This window comes from Sander lucioperca, chromosome 16 (genome assembly GCF_008315115.2).
Source record: "Sander lucioperca isolate FBNREF2018 chromosome 16, SLUC_FBN_1.2, whole genome shotgun sequence".
Taxonomy (NCBI): Eukaryota; Metazoa; Chordata; class Actinopteri; order Perciformes; family Percidae; genus Sander; species Sander lucioperca.
In genome coordinates, this window is record NC_050188.1 from 28,805,491 (window position 1) to 28,820,505 (window position 15,015).

The 15,015-nt window shown below is 38.9% G+C and overlaps 1 protein-coding gene across 3 annotated transcripts in view; it reads right to left on the minus strand.

Annotated features, from left to right (window-relative positions):
• Nucleotides 1-15,015, minus strand: part of thrb (thyroid hormone receptor beta) — a 194,701-nt gene that overhangs the window by 73,041 nt on the left and 106,645 nt on the right. For all 3 annotated transcript variants that reach the window (XM_035993129.1, XM_035993128.1, XM_035993130.1), the window contains exon 2: nt 6,878-6,945. The gene's annotated coding sequence lies outside the window, so the exon portion shown is untranslated. The remainder of the gene's footprint in view (nt 1-6,877; nt 6,946-15,015) is intronic.

Sequence of the window (15,015 nt, forward strand, 5' to 3'; positions counted from 1 at the left end):
AGGAAAAGCTGCAGTGCCGTGGCAAAATAGCCTTGGGAAGGAACTTGTTTTGGTGGAACGTGTACTTTCAAAAGTAGTTTTAGTCGTGCAACAGAAAACTCAGATTGGACAGATAGTCTAGCTAGCTGTCTGGATTTACCCTGCAGAGAGCTGAGGAGCAGTTAACCATGGTCCTCATAAATCCACCAGAGTTTAGAATGCCAACACAAAGAAAGAGGAAGGGGACGGATATCTGGCCTAAATGAGTGAAATCCGGCAGAATTTCCATTGGCAATGGAGCAATCCTGGAAGTGGAACGTCAAGGATATAGACTAGGAGGTACTTGGCTTAAAACAAAAATTTCAAAGGGGTTTACAGTATTGAAAATATTTGAGAACCACTGCACTTCAGTATAACCAATCAGACCTCCAAACACATGCTCCTTTATCACGCAGCCAGACAGTTCTGAAAGTCATCTCAGGTCGTTGCTTCAATTTTGAACAATCTGTCTGTTCTAAGTACTAGGGCTGCCACCTCTTAGTTGATTAGTCGACTAATCGGTCGTTTTGGTCTTAGTCGACTAAGATTTCTTTAGTTGATGAGTCATTTTTTATGCTTATTCATGCTTAATTACTCATTTCCAAGAAACTTATGAGCACATTTCTGGTAAGCACAATATTTAAAGTGGTGCTTTTGCAGGATTAATTGTGGAGAAACTCAGTTTTACAGATGGTTAATTAACTACATTTATATTGTGCTTTTCTAGTCTTAATCACCTCTCAAAGAGCACAGCTCTGTCGATTACATCAACTAATCGATTAATCGACAAAATCATATAAGTGTTAGTCGACTAAGAATTTCTTTAGTCGAGGACAGCCCTACTAAGTACCTCAACTTAATGGAAGTGCAATGACAAATGACTAGAGTACCCCTTTAATTTCTTTGATGAGGCTGTATATGCACCGATAATATACCTAAAGGATTTCATCAGAGCGTTGAAGAAATACATTTGGCAGCTATGTTTTTCAGAAGAAAATCTTAAGAGAACTTTTAGGAAAATATTTTGTATGATACTGTTCTGCTCATTGCTGGACTATTTATGTGAAATTCCAACCTCTCATACCAGAGATGGGGACTTGAGTCACACTTAAGTCGCACAAATAGCTGACTTCAGACTCGACCCAAAGACTTCAGACTTGACTCGGACGCATGCGCTATGCCTATGTGCGTGCACTCACATAAATGCACTGATGATGGCGACACCAAGTCCTCCCGGAGTTGTGCCTTCTGTCATTAGTTTTGCTTTCAATAACTTCTTAAACAGTGGCAGTAAGCGAACAGCTACATGCAAGGTGTGTGGCACCAAGATAAATGATGCCGGATCAACAACGTCAAACTTTATCAGGCATCTCAAATCACACCCAGATAGGTCAGTCACTTGCTAATGTGAAAGAGACATTAAATTTAGCATATATCGTCACAGGTAACAAGCTAACCATCGCAAAGTGTTGTGCTAATCCTGGGAACAGGCAAATTGTATCTTTATAGTTGTATCCATATTTTATTATTATTTCACTAGGTTGTTGTTAAATAGCAATACGGAAAGTATCAGTTGACACGTTTGTGCCATGGTTGGTGTATTAACTTTCAATACAGATGTTTCCCTCACACTTTGAACACTGACAAATGTAATGCATGATGAGGTTGGGCTTTACAGCCAGTTAGTAACATACAAACATTTATTCTTTGGTGCAGATACCAAAATGTTGAAAAATACAGTTATGAAATTGAAACAGGGTTCTTAATTTGTGTTTCTTCAGATTGTATTGCAGTAGACCCCATGAAGTTATCCTACAACTGATTTTGATACTGTACTGTATGGATGGTAGTTACAGGACATGCTTTGAATTCATAAGATTTAACAATACAGTGTTAGGGACAGATCAGATGGCCAGAGACTTGAGACTTGACTTAGACTTGTGGCAAAAGACTTGAGACTTGACCTTGCCCCTCAAAAGACTTGAGACTTGACTTGGACTAGAGCTCAAAGACTTGAGACTTGACTTGGACTTCCAAAAAATTACTTGTGATCATCTCTGTCTCATACACTGTTTCAGGTTATTCAGTGATAATGTGTTGTGATACCCAATTTCCCTCAATATGACTTGTCTACAACTTCCTCATTTAGAGATTAACTTACTTGCAGTTTGGCTGTAACGTGTAGGTGGAGAGAATGATAGAGAAGACAACAACATGAAAGTAACCTTACTAACAGTACTATGATTGTTATCTTTTACTGAGAAACTCTAAGACCTTATCCTTTGCTGTTGATGATAAGATTACTTGAATGTTTTCTGCTATCAAAACTTCAGTCTCCACAGAAAATCATGTTACCTACTTTTAAGTGGATTCTTAACAAGCACATGTCATCATCATATCTCTAAATTAAAGCAGAACCACAAGTCCTCCAAGCTTATTATGGACACATGTTTGACGCAACAACACAGACTGTAGCGAATACAAAAAAGCATGGTGAAATAACTCACCAGTGTACACCCAGACGCCTGGGGTAAAGCAGGAAACAGGAAATAGGCCCCTAATGGAGCACATGCTGTCCTTTTCCTTATTATTAGCATTCAAAGATGAACTGATTATTGCTAACCAGTTATTAATACCTGTAGTTCAGTGAGACTAGCTGTATCTAACAAAGTCTTAACGTTTTTTTAAATACTTAAAAATATCTTTTCCACATAAAACTACAACTGATCCAGGGTGAAAGACAAGGGTGCTCGTATTCACCCATTTGTCTTTTCATTCCGCTTGAGTACTGCAGATACGCTTTGCCATAATAGTGTGTAGAATACAGATGAAGACCTAGAGCTACGTAACTCTTATACCTCTTGGACACCAATTACCTGGGGCAGACCAGGGTTATCTGACACATGTTAAACCCTTCTTTTGTCAATCCAAACCAAGACAGTCAACACATGTTGATCCCTGGTCATGACAATTCAGATCAGATCTGGGTCACAGCCTGGGAGCGAAGCATACACTTAGAAAATCCTGGAATTGCGCCTGTGGTTATCGTTTTTTTGTCATGGCTAATTTATTAATGACTAATTACTCACGCATTATCTGTAATTAGAGAAAAGAATCACTTCATCCGATGTTTAAAGTGAATAAAATAGCCTTGCCAGCCTACTTACTGCAGTTCCACAACCGCTCTTGAGAATTTTAAGTTTATTGCGGTTAAGTTTAGGCCACAAAAATTGAGCGTTATGTGGCGACGGAACTTAAGTTTAGGAAAAAGATGGTGGTTTGGATTAAAACACTCCCAAGGAACACGCATTTCCTGGGTGAAATCATACAAATTACAGTGTAACTTTTTGTAGCTTTTCGAACGTATGGTTCATGAGAACAGGCTGCACAGGTTAACCCCCTGGTTGAGCCCTTGATGTGAGTAAAAATAATAATTATATTATAAGATACTTAGCTGAACATCTTCTATTATGCCTGTTATTAGTTGGTTTTACAAGCTTTCTTTAAATGTCAGTGCTACCCTATAAAAGCTTTTGCTAATATGAATGAGAGCAACAGACCTTTAAGAGGGAAAGCACTACAATGCAACAACTCATCAAAATAGGGCCAGAGCATGATGTATACAAGAAATCCACATTCTTTGAGTCTGACATAGTTAACGAAAAACACATTTGCATCAACATCCCCCACTTTCAAACTAGAAGAGCATTTGTCTGACTGTGACGTATTGTTTAGAGATCAGCAGAGAGCCTCCTGTAAACCAGCCACTGTCACACTGAGAAAGCGAAGGGTATGAAAGACTGTATTAAAGGCTTCACTATCACCATGCTCCCACAGCTTAAAACATCTTCTCAGTGAACCCATTTCTTTTTAAAATGCTCCACTTTGGAATTGTTAAGTTTATTTGAAAGGGTAACGCAAAATGATGCAATGCGTAATCATTTCAAATGTTCTATCCCAGAACATTCTCAGAACTTCATACTGAGATTACTAAAAAAAACTTATATTATCGTAATTTCAAACCTAAAGGGACAGTTCACTCTAAAATCAAAAATACATATTTTCCTTCTTACCTGTAGTGCTATTCATCAATTTAGATTGTTTTGGGGTGAGTTGCCCAGTGTTGGAGGTATCTGCGGTAGACATGTCTCCCTTTTGTTTCACTGTTGTATAGTTAGGCAAATCTTATGTTGCTTGTTAATGTCCCAGCAATGTTGTTTTGGACATGTCCACCAAAATGTATGTCTATGCTATTGTGCCTTGTTTGTTATCTGGTCTGACAGTTCAGCTGTACTTCTGTTGATCTTAACCAACTGTTCTTGTTTTTAAGTTGTTGTCTTTTAGCATTAGCATAATCAACTTGTATTTTATAGGGCCGAATCTGTATGTATTATTAGATAGCTTAATTGTTTTATCTCTTTTTAGGGTGAACTCTTACCACCAGTCCAGGGACAGCGGATGTAAAATAGCCTCCAGGCTAATTCTGGCACATTTTGCTTTGATGTATTATTAGTGTGCATTGTCCCTGATAAATAAACCTGAAATAAATAAAATGATCTTCAATATAATGGAACTAGATGGCACTGGGTTTGTGGTGCTCAAAGTACCAAAAAACCCATTTGAAAAACCCAACAGCAATATCTCTTTCCCGAAATCATGACGCAGTTACTCAGGATAATCCACAGACCTGGTTGTGAGTAGTTTCATGTAGGAACTATTTTCTTTCTATGGAACTACACCCACCAACCGTATCACGGCGCCAAAGGTGCATACTCATGGACAAGCGGCTAATGGCCCAACATTGCTAGCTTGTGGAGATTAGTTTATAACCGATACTGCTAGCCAGTGGTGCAATGTAACCAAGTACATTTACTCAAGTACTGTACTTAAGTACAAATGTTGAGGTACTTGTACTTTACTTGAGTCTTTTCTTTTCACGCCACTTTCTAGTTCTACTCCACTACATTTCAGAGAAATATTGTACTTTTTACTCCACTACATTCATCTGACACCTTTAGTTACTAGTTACTTTACAAATTAAGATTTGTTCACACAAAACACATGTAGTTTATAAAATCTGATGTTTTATTATAACTTATAACTAGCCAACAATATAACGGCCTACAAGTCCAGCTGAAATGATTAGACTATTAAACACACTACTGTTTGAATCCTTTACACTTTCTACAATGGGAGGATTTTCCAGCATTGAGTACTTTTACTTTCTAATACTTTAAGTACATTTTCCTGATACTTACATACAGTACTTTTACTTGTATACAATATATGTAGTAGGGGGTCCCTGCTCCGCCTTTCTCTCCTTGTCTTAAAAAACGTTGAAGACCCCAGCTATAGATGTTTTCAAAACTCCACAAAGGGCATCAGTGCCTCATCTGAGGTCTAAATACCATCCCTTAACTGGTAAAGTCATTGTGCCCAACCTCTGCCTGCATCATGAGTCAACAAACAACAAAGCCTTGACCAATATGCATCTTATTTGATGTGGCATTCAGATAAGAGTCGATCTTGATACCGCCGGCGAATATGCCCGGAGCTCTCTAATACTTAATTTACGAAGCTGCATCACACTGCAGTGTGATATAGGCTCGTCATCATGGCAACTGGTATCAGAAAAAAAGGACAGCAGATGGTGTTTTCATTAAAGAATTTAAGCTGATAGAAGAATCAACCGAATGACTTTGTGTCGGAGTCTCCGGTGCACTTATCATATTACATTTAGTTCTCTAGCTGCCGGGAAAAACACACACACAGGCCAGTGTCAAAAAGGGTCGCTGATACACAGGAGCTATCTGTGTTCCTGTTACACTGTGCACAGTCATGAGCTTGATCCCTCACTGGAGACTGAGAGCTGAGCATGTCCAAGTAATGCATCGGTAGTAGGGATGGGAAAAGAAATCCATTCACGTACATATCTGGATTTGTTGCGATGATTTTTAAAATTCATTCTTTTCCTAATTAATATGTTTTATTTTATTTTTCAGGGTTTTTCCTGACTCAGAATGAGCCTTTTTTTGGGGGGGGGGGGGATACACACAACAGTAAGCATGATCGGTCAGCGTACAGTAAAGGCAATGAGTCTGTGTTACCATATTTGACAGAAATCTATTCAATTTCCTATTATTTCTGACAATTAGATAAACAAAAATGTCTGATGAACTATGACCAAAAAAGTCATAAAAAATCAAGTCCAGGCACTGAAGAGCATGATATGCTCACCCTGGCCTCCAGGGGCATAACACCACAAACCCAATACACAACACATGGTATAAAATGCAGCACTTGGGCCACCATTCTTTATGGCCCTGGAGGCCAGGATGAGCATATCATGCTAGAATCACTCTGATGTTCCCTTTGTGTCACTACACCCTGAGGAAGGCTCAAGCCGACACACGTTGACACAGCTACTAAATGGATCTTGAGGTAAGACTGTCAAACTTCGGAAACTCTTCATGAAAGTCTATAAAGCGTTTAAAAATAAAACTTTTGCAGATATTACCACATCACCCTGCCTTATGACACCCCCCTACGGAAAACCGTCGGCAGCTGTCAAACCCAAAGACAAGAAACAGAATAGGCAGACTGATCACCAGTCTGGCACATAATGATGTAGCCTGGATCAGTACCAAGATTTAAACTTCATTAAATTTACATCACAACTTGCAACTGCTAGAGACACGGATTTTCTGTGTGTGTGTGTGTGTGTGTGTGTGTGTGTGTGTGTGTGTGTGTGTGTGTGTGGTCACAGCAGGGAGGTCTAGTGAAGAGAAACCTTGTGTATTGGCATTCTGCAGGCTACAGGACTTTGGCTGTGTGGAATTGAACAACATGAAGGTCTTACCAGAGGAAGTGGCGAAGTAAAGACTCCAGGCAGTGCTGAGGAGCTGCTGAGCTCCCCGGGAGAAACACCTACAAACACACGCACACACGCACACACACACACACACACACATAGAGCAAAGTCAAGATAATGAGCAAGCGAGATGAAAACCACAGTCCAGCTATGAAAACAGCTGTCCTCAAGAAGGCTAGAAACATTCGCACACGTGTTGCCATGGTATTAAAAATTTAACCGAGGCATTTTAAAGTTTAAAAGCTTCTCACTGGTGAGGGCAATGACATTAAAAAGCACATAAAACCCAGGTATCTGTCTATGTTTTCACTGGCTCTTTATAATTACAAGTCAGTAGAGGAAATAAATGTCACAGTGATGCACAGACACCAGTTCTGCCTTTTGTGCTGAGTATGTATTGCAGGATGTAGTCATACCCCAATATCTGGCTTATGTGACCTATTTGCAACATGACCCTCAACATAGCAACTTCCACAGCAGAATTAAAGTAACCTCTAGTAGTTGCCAAAGAACACCCCTCCTTCCTATGCAGCGCTGCAGTAATGGCCGAGAAATCCCAGTATCTGTTTCTTTCTTTTCCCTTTTGGACCAGGGGGGCTCTCAAATGAGTTAATATATATTTTTGTGTGTCAGCCCCCCAGGCAAACGGTCATAAATAAAACAACAGTGACAAAAAAAAAAAAATGTGCAGGGAAGCTAAAATTCGCGGGTTGGACTCAAGTCTGGTGTTTTGCCAAAAAAAAATCATTGGAAGTTATTTTAGGGTCATGGTGAGATCTCAGCGGAAGAAGAGGAAAACAAAACAAACAGGAGGTGGTTTGATTATAATGAGGGTGAGAAAGGAAAGCATTTGTTTATGTCATTAATTCATTGGCAGGACAGGGCTGGCCATCTCGCTCTCCGACAGACGGCAATCACTTGTAATCAGACTTAATGGGCCCTCCAATGGGAATGCTTTTCCTCCCTCCGTGCTCCGGCTGTAGCACTCTTTAACACACTTGTCCACACAAGCATGGGTGCACTTATACGTGGAACTCATCTGGGGGAAATATAACGCACAAATTATTGTTTTAATAATACCGTCTATACCGTCGACAGCACAACATAATCAAGTCCTATTTGTGTGTGATGCATATGGACACATTTGCTTGGTTCATATTCTCTGCCAGTCACATTTGCATTAGAGGTCGAGCGATTAATCGGCCGGCCATTTTTTTTACATAATCGGCATCAGCCAATATCCCAGTATATCAAGCCGATTAATAGGCAGGCGCATCTGCGGGCAGCCTAGTGTTAAAAACATGAATAGGCAACATTTTTTACAGCGCACCCAGACCAGCTGCCTCCAGCCCCTCCCCTCGTGAATTCTTGCGCCGTGTGTCTCGCACAGTCACTTCAGGCTCAGACGCTACCGTTAGTAGTAGCATATTGCTGGTGTTCTTGCCTTGGGATTAACTGTACTAATAAAACCGTACAAAACACCGCGGCCACACCGCTGTGGAAGCTCCCCGAATGTCATTTATCAGAGTCTGGTTGTTACCCCTGTCCGTGGTAGTCTCATCCACTCCTATAACGGAGCTAACTGGAGCTAACCGCTAACGGAGCTAATCGTTGCTAACAGAGCCTTCAGTTCTCTGTGCCTGTATCCATTAACTGCATCTATGGACTCAAGCACAAATAAAACCCTTAATTTTATTAAATTGGCTGGACGAGTTTTAAATTACAACCAAAAGTTGTTTGAATGACAGAAATCTGCTCAGATAAGATCCTAATGAGGTCAACAGGACATGTAGCCTAACAGTAGGATCCCCAAAACACAGATAAAACACTTCAACAAATGAACAATGATCTAACAAACGAGGTGAACAAGAACTGACTTTAGATAGCCCTAGTCTTATGTGATTCAACAGGAGTTAGGAGGAAATAGTGTTGAGATTAATAATAACATGTCACTTTCTGTGAAGCTTGCAGATTTGTATTCTCAGAAGTTTAATAAATGCTGCTAAGTGCACTAAACTTTATTTTTTCATTGAAAAGTTTATTTGACAAAGTTTATTTTCTTCTTACCTGTTTCGTTTATTTAATATATTTTTCATACATTATACAATATACAGTATGTTTTTACATTATACATTTTTAATTGAAGTATACATGTGTAGATTGGTGAAGTGTTCAATAAATGTTTTTGTTGAGAAATTCTGTGTGTATATTAGTGTTACATTTTATCTTTCAACTAGAGGTTTAAAAACAAGCACATATCGGCCAAAATAAATCGGCAGCATTTATCGGCCATCGGCTGACCCTGGTTTCTAAAGATCGGCATCGGCATCGGCCAGAGAAAACCCATATCGGTCTACCTCTAATTTGCATTCACTCATTTGCAGAGTCTCAGCAGGTTAAAGCTCACTTCTGTCGCCTCCTGCTCTCCATCAACACAGTTTACAACGCTCATTAAAGGATAATCGGCTGTATTCCTTATTTTGGCAGTGTTGGCCATTACCAGCAGGGTTCGACATTAACCATGGGCTGATGGCCTGTGGGGGCAAAAAATTACTCTGTGGCCACCAAATATCCCCGTTAGGTGGCCACCAAGTTTTATCAATCCTCTCCTGAGGATGAGACTGCGAGTCTCAATGAGATTACCTGTCTAAACTAAATTTCAATAAATTAAGAAAAGCCCCATACTGCGGACCTTTGCTAAAGCCCAGTTTAGACCAAAGATTGGCAACGAGACCAAACCATTTTAGAACGTCGCAGGGAAAAGTTTCAGCGGTCTGAACCGGCCCATCTCAGCTCGACTCAAACCAGCTGATGGTGTTGCTGCGACTCAGCTGGTCAAGTCTCCAGAGGCTGGTTTTAGAACGTAAGGAACGTCACCTGTTTCAACAGCCAATAAAGAAGTCATCTTGTAAAGTCAGCTTTAAACTGTAGAAAAAAAATTATCCATAATCCGTTTTATTTCTATGTTACAAACTGTCAACTGGTCGAAATGGCAGATAGACGGAGCCTCAATGTGCGCACACAAGCACAGTATGTACTGTGGAGCGAGTTAGAGAGTTACTGAAGAGAGGGAGCGCATAGGAAAAAGCTGTGAATCAGAGAAATAGAACGAGTTTTCGCTGATTCATCACTTGAAATGTAACTGTAGCAAGCATCTCACTATCACTAACTTTATCCAAGTTCATATTTAGACGCAACAAATGATATATCCAGCAACAAAAAAGACTGAAAGTTGGAAGATAATAACTGAAGTACAAAGAGTCATTCCATTGGAGATGATACACCTTCTCGTCTCAATTGTGTGAACTGGCAGGTTTCAGAACGCTGCAGACTCGACGCGTAGTTGCAAGTTTCAGCTAGTCTCGTCACAAATCTTTGGTCTGAACTGGGCTTAACCACAGATCCTCTATACTAAAGAAAGCGCATTTCATCCAGCGCCAATAGAATGAAATAGGGATGCACCGAATCCAGATTTTTGGGGTTCGGCCGAATACCAAATTCACTGGTTAAGATTCTGCCAAATCCGAAACCGAATACCGAATCCTACACCCATCCTCAGTCCATTAACACAGTAAACACATTAATGAAGTAAACAACGTCTACAGCCTCTAAAATAGTTAAATGTAACAACTTAATGTTGAATCCACACGCTCTTTTCACATCGTAGGAAAGCACATCGCTATCGCCAGATGAGGTTTGATGAGATGAGTTTGGCTAATTTTTGCTAACCAGTGTATGATGAAGGCATGTTGGGTGGGTGAAATTAGGAAGCTAACGCTAGCTAACGAGCAGCAGCCGGCCGTTCGGTGGCTCCGCTCCCACTGTAGGGAGACTCATTTACCGAGAGAACAGCTGACAGCCTGGTTTTTAGTTTTTAGCTGTGACTGTCCTTCCTTTGCCGTACCTGAAGTTGCTGCATTTTGGCTGCTGTCTGTAGATTCCTTCATGCACAACTTGTATTCTTTTGGATGTTTCATACCAAACAAAATAACAAAAAACAGCGGCGATTTTGTGTATTGTTTAGGGTCCTTGCCACCACAAGACAAATCGGCATTGCAAATTGAACATGTAGCTGGACTTGAATAACCTTCTTTTGACTGAAAGTACTGCCAAACTACATTTTTTCTGCTCACGAGTTCCATTTTCACTTTCTCACAGCCTACTGCATTGAACGGTCCACCTACGTAAACACCTTCCCTAACATGGACATCGGAAAAACGTTTTTCCGAGTGAAAACGTCATCATTCACGTCCCTTCCTGTGGGAATCAGAGGTGGGAAACTCGGGCAGATTTTGCTAACCGAGTTTCCCAGTTGGTGACGCGTTGTTGACAACTGACGTTTGACGTAGGCGAATTTGGTTCACTGAACATATTTCAATGACAATAAACTTATTTATTGTGGACAAACGCCTCTGCTGAGAAACATACACAGACATAACATGTTTCAAATTATTCATAAATAGGCCTATGTATAAAAAAAACAACACCTTATCCGTGTCCTTTCCCCTTCGTTGTCCTGCAGATAACAAACATCTGACGATGTGCTGTTTGTATGCTCGCATAAGAAAACAGCAGCAAATAGATAGATACTTTATTGATCCCCAAGGGGAAATTCAAGGTCCCAGTAGCTTAATTACATCACACACAACATACACATACATCATAAACAGCATGATAAAATAAAAAATCCACATGAATGTACTAAGAGATGTATAAGCATGAGACGCTTACAGTGACAGGGCAGAGACTGATCCTGTGATTCAGTATGAGGGTGTGTGTCATGGTGGTAGTGCAAATAGGTCCAATAGTGCAAGGATAAAGTGTCTGTTGTATTAATCAACGGCGGCGTCATTACGTCGACCAGCGTAGCGCGCATAGTGCAAGCGTAGGGTTCCTGGATTCGGTGCATCCCTAGTACGAACGTTAGCTGACGTTAGATCTTGCGAGAGTTTGATCCTAAGACAGAAACAGGTCTCAAACAAAGTTAATTTTCTCCTGATGTGTCTGTCTGAAAAATGCAATTTTAGTGTCCTGGAGATATGTGGCTTGTAAAAAATGGCTCTAATATTTACTCTGGTGACTATGGGGCGGAAGAATCGCCCATAATCTGGGTTAACGTTTACTTCTCCCATTAGAATCATGGTGCTGCTGCGCCGCGGGTTGGGAACCGAAACCCGGTTCTAAATAAGAACCGATTCCAAAAATGTCAACATTCTACGAAAACAACAAACAGCACTCATTCTGGTGCTCCTAATGGCATTAGGAAAACAACCAATCAGAGCCCAGGAGTCTCTAACGCAATTTGCCAATGACTAATTAAAGAGACTCCTGGGCTCTGATTGGCTGTTTATCTACGGTGGAAACTTGCAAATGCCATTAGGAGCACCAGGAGGAGGCAGAGGAACATGATTTTTTCACAGATTATCTGTCTCATGTGCTACTGCCAGGATGTAGTGACAGTTTCAGCAAATATGACAAAAATGTTTTTTTTTTTTTATAAAAGTTAACTACAGAACCTTTTTAATCACGAAAACTGCAAAAGATCAAGCAATGCAATGCATTGGGCATTTCCCCCCAGTAAAAATAAATTAGTAGTGAATATATTAGTGTACGTTATTCATTATTATATTATAAATCAGTGAGTTTTTCACTGAAAAAAATGCAATCTATTATCCTGTATTCAGCCAAGTAACTGCTTTATGTACACTTTAAATGACATACCTTCTCTGTAGACTAAGTAAACAGCATCATATCTGACAATATAACTTAAAATAAATTTAATTTAAATGGCTTGTTTGAAATCACTTCCCATTCCACTGCAACAAAACTAGCTATAATTATCTTTGGTTAATAACTGAATTTGATGCACACACAGAGTGTATGACAAAGACAATGGAGCTGCAACATATCGAATACCTTCCATTTATCTGATTCCAACTTTACCAGTCATGTTTAAAAAAAGGTTTCCAAAATATTTTCAGACTATGATGCTCCTATCAATTCAGAAATGTGTGTGTATATATTTTGCTGAAGCAAGACCCAAGGAGAGAGATGAAAAGAAAGTATGTGCAAAGCAAAAACGCCCACTGATACACTCCGTTACTCAGTTTCCATGGTGATTTGAGGTTATATTTGACAACGTGACGCACATTTTCAGCATCCACTTAGGCTGTTAGTCATCTTCATCTTTTCCTGTGCAGTGAGCTAAAAGTATGAATGGACCAGACTAAGGAAAAGTAAGGTAAAATGACATTTGGGCCTGTGTCTGGGCCTGGTGACGGTCTAGAAAAGACGTGGATGAGTGTCGACAGGCAGAACTGTAACAGTACTAAATGGTTTAAAGTTAAGGCTGTGTAGGGCAGAGCTCCTCCTCAGCAGTTTTGTTTCAGGGGTGTGTTGAGTGGTCTGTGTCCGGTAGTCTCGCATTACCAGACCTTATTCCACAGCGCTGCGAGTTTTAAGCCTGGAACCAAGCCAGGCAGCTCCAAGATGAATCATCACCATAAACATTTGATGCGGCGCAAAATAACATTTTGAAAATGGCATAAAAGGCAAAGGTACAAGACTGTGAACAGAAACGATCATAGACTTCAATGTTAGCAGATCGCTCTAGCTGTTCCCTGATTGGGTAAACATTTCCATGGTAACAGCAAGTGCCATCAATCAGAGACATCGCGGTTACGCTTAGTATGGTGGGTAGCACTAGCGGCGCCAGGATTTTGATTGTAGGTGGGCCTCCAGAAAACTGGATGGGCCACACTGTAAAAAAAAAAAGTTATTTCACTGGAATTCACTGTATAATTTTACGGATTTTTTCAGTTTTTTCTACATTAAGTGTTAATGCCAGAAAAATACAGAAAAATACTTTTATTTAAAAAAACCCCCATTAAATTAAGGTTTTAGTCTGTAAATTGATATAATGAGATAATATAGTTGTTTAACAGGATAATTCCATTGCTTAACGGTCTTGAAAGTTAAATTACATTGAATTTTATGTAAAAAGACAAAAAAAAAACAATTTTACGGTGTGTAAAATTGAGGCCTCTTTCTGGTTTTTTACTGTTAAACCTTAAATTTAATGTAAAGAAACGTTAAAAAACAATCGTGAAAAAACGGTAAAAAGTCTGGCAGCAAAAGTTGCCAAACACTTACCGTGAAATGACAGTAAAAAACCTTATGTTATTCTACAAAGAATTTATTTTTAAAATACAGATATCTACTGTACATTTTCTGTATTTTCACAGTCCAACTACTGTAGATTTAAAAAGAATTGTAATCAAAAAACATATTTAGAATGTTAAACAAATGTATAAATCTGTACAAACACTGAAAAATATTGCAAAATACCTTAAAATTACATAATTTAAATGAAAACTGCTGTTTTCATACGGTTTTCTTTGGTAAATTCACACGATTATTCAATCCATCCACAAGAACTCCCTGTTAAAATACAGATTCCTGGAAGTAAAACACATAAAAATTATGTAAAATGACTTTCAAATACCCTCCTTTAGGCGTTTATTTTATGATTATCCAATCTATTTACGGTAAATTCCTGTTTAATACTGTGTTTTTACTGTACAAAAAAAGAGAAGATAATGGGATAATACCTTCCAGAAACATTGTAATAATAGTCATTACTTTATATAAACAATATTTGAGAGTATTTACAAGCAACTCTCCAATATATCTACATACTTTTACCATTAATGTATGTTGTTTACTTTAAATAAACATTCATTTATAGTTATTTACATGTCAAATTAATGTAAAATTACCCTATTTGACAGCCCATTAATAGTATCTTAAAAGCTTTAGGCATTTATTTTACATGATTATCCAATCAATTTACAGTAAATTCCTGTTTAATACTGGTTTTCTACTGTACAAAAAACAATATGTGATAATAACTTATTTTTTATTAGCAGAACCATTATTTTATAGTCATTACTTTATATAAACGTTACAATCAACTCTTCATTATGTCTACAGGCTTTTCCCCATAAATGTATAAGGGTTTACTTTATATAAACAATATTGTATAGTGTTAAAAAGAAACTAATATACTGTACTTTAATCATTAATATATCAGGTTTACTTCATACAAACAATACTTTATAGTGATT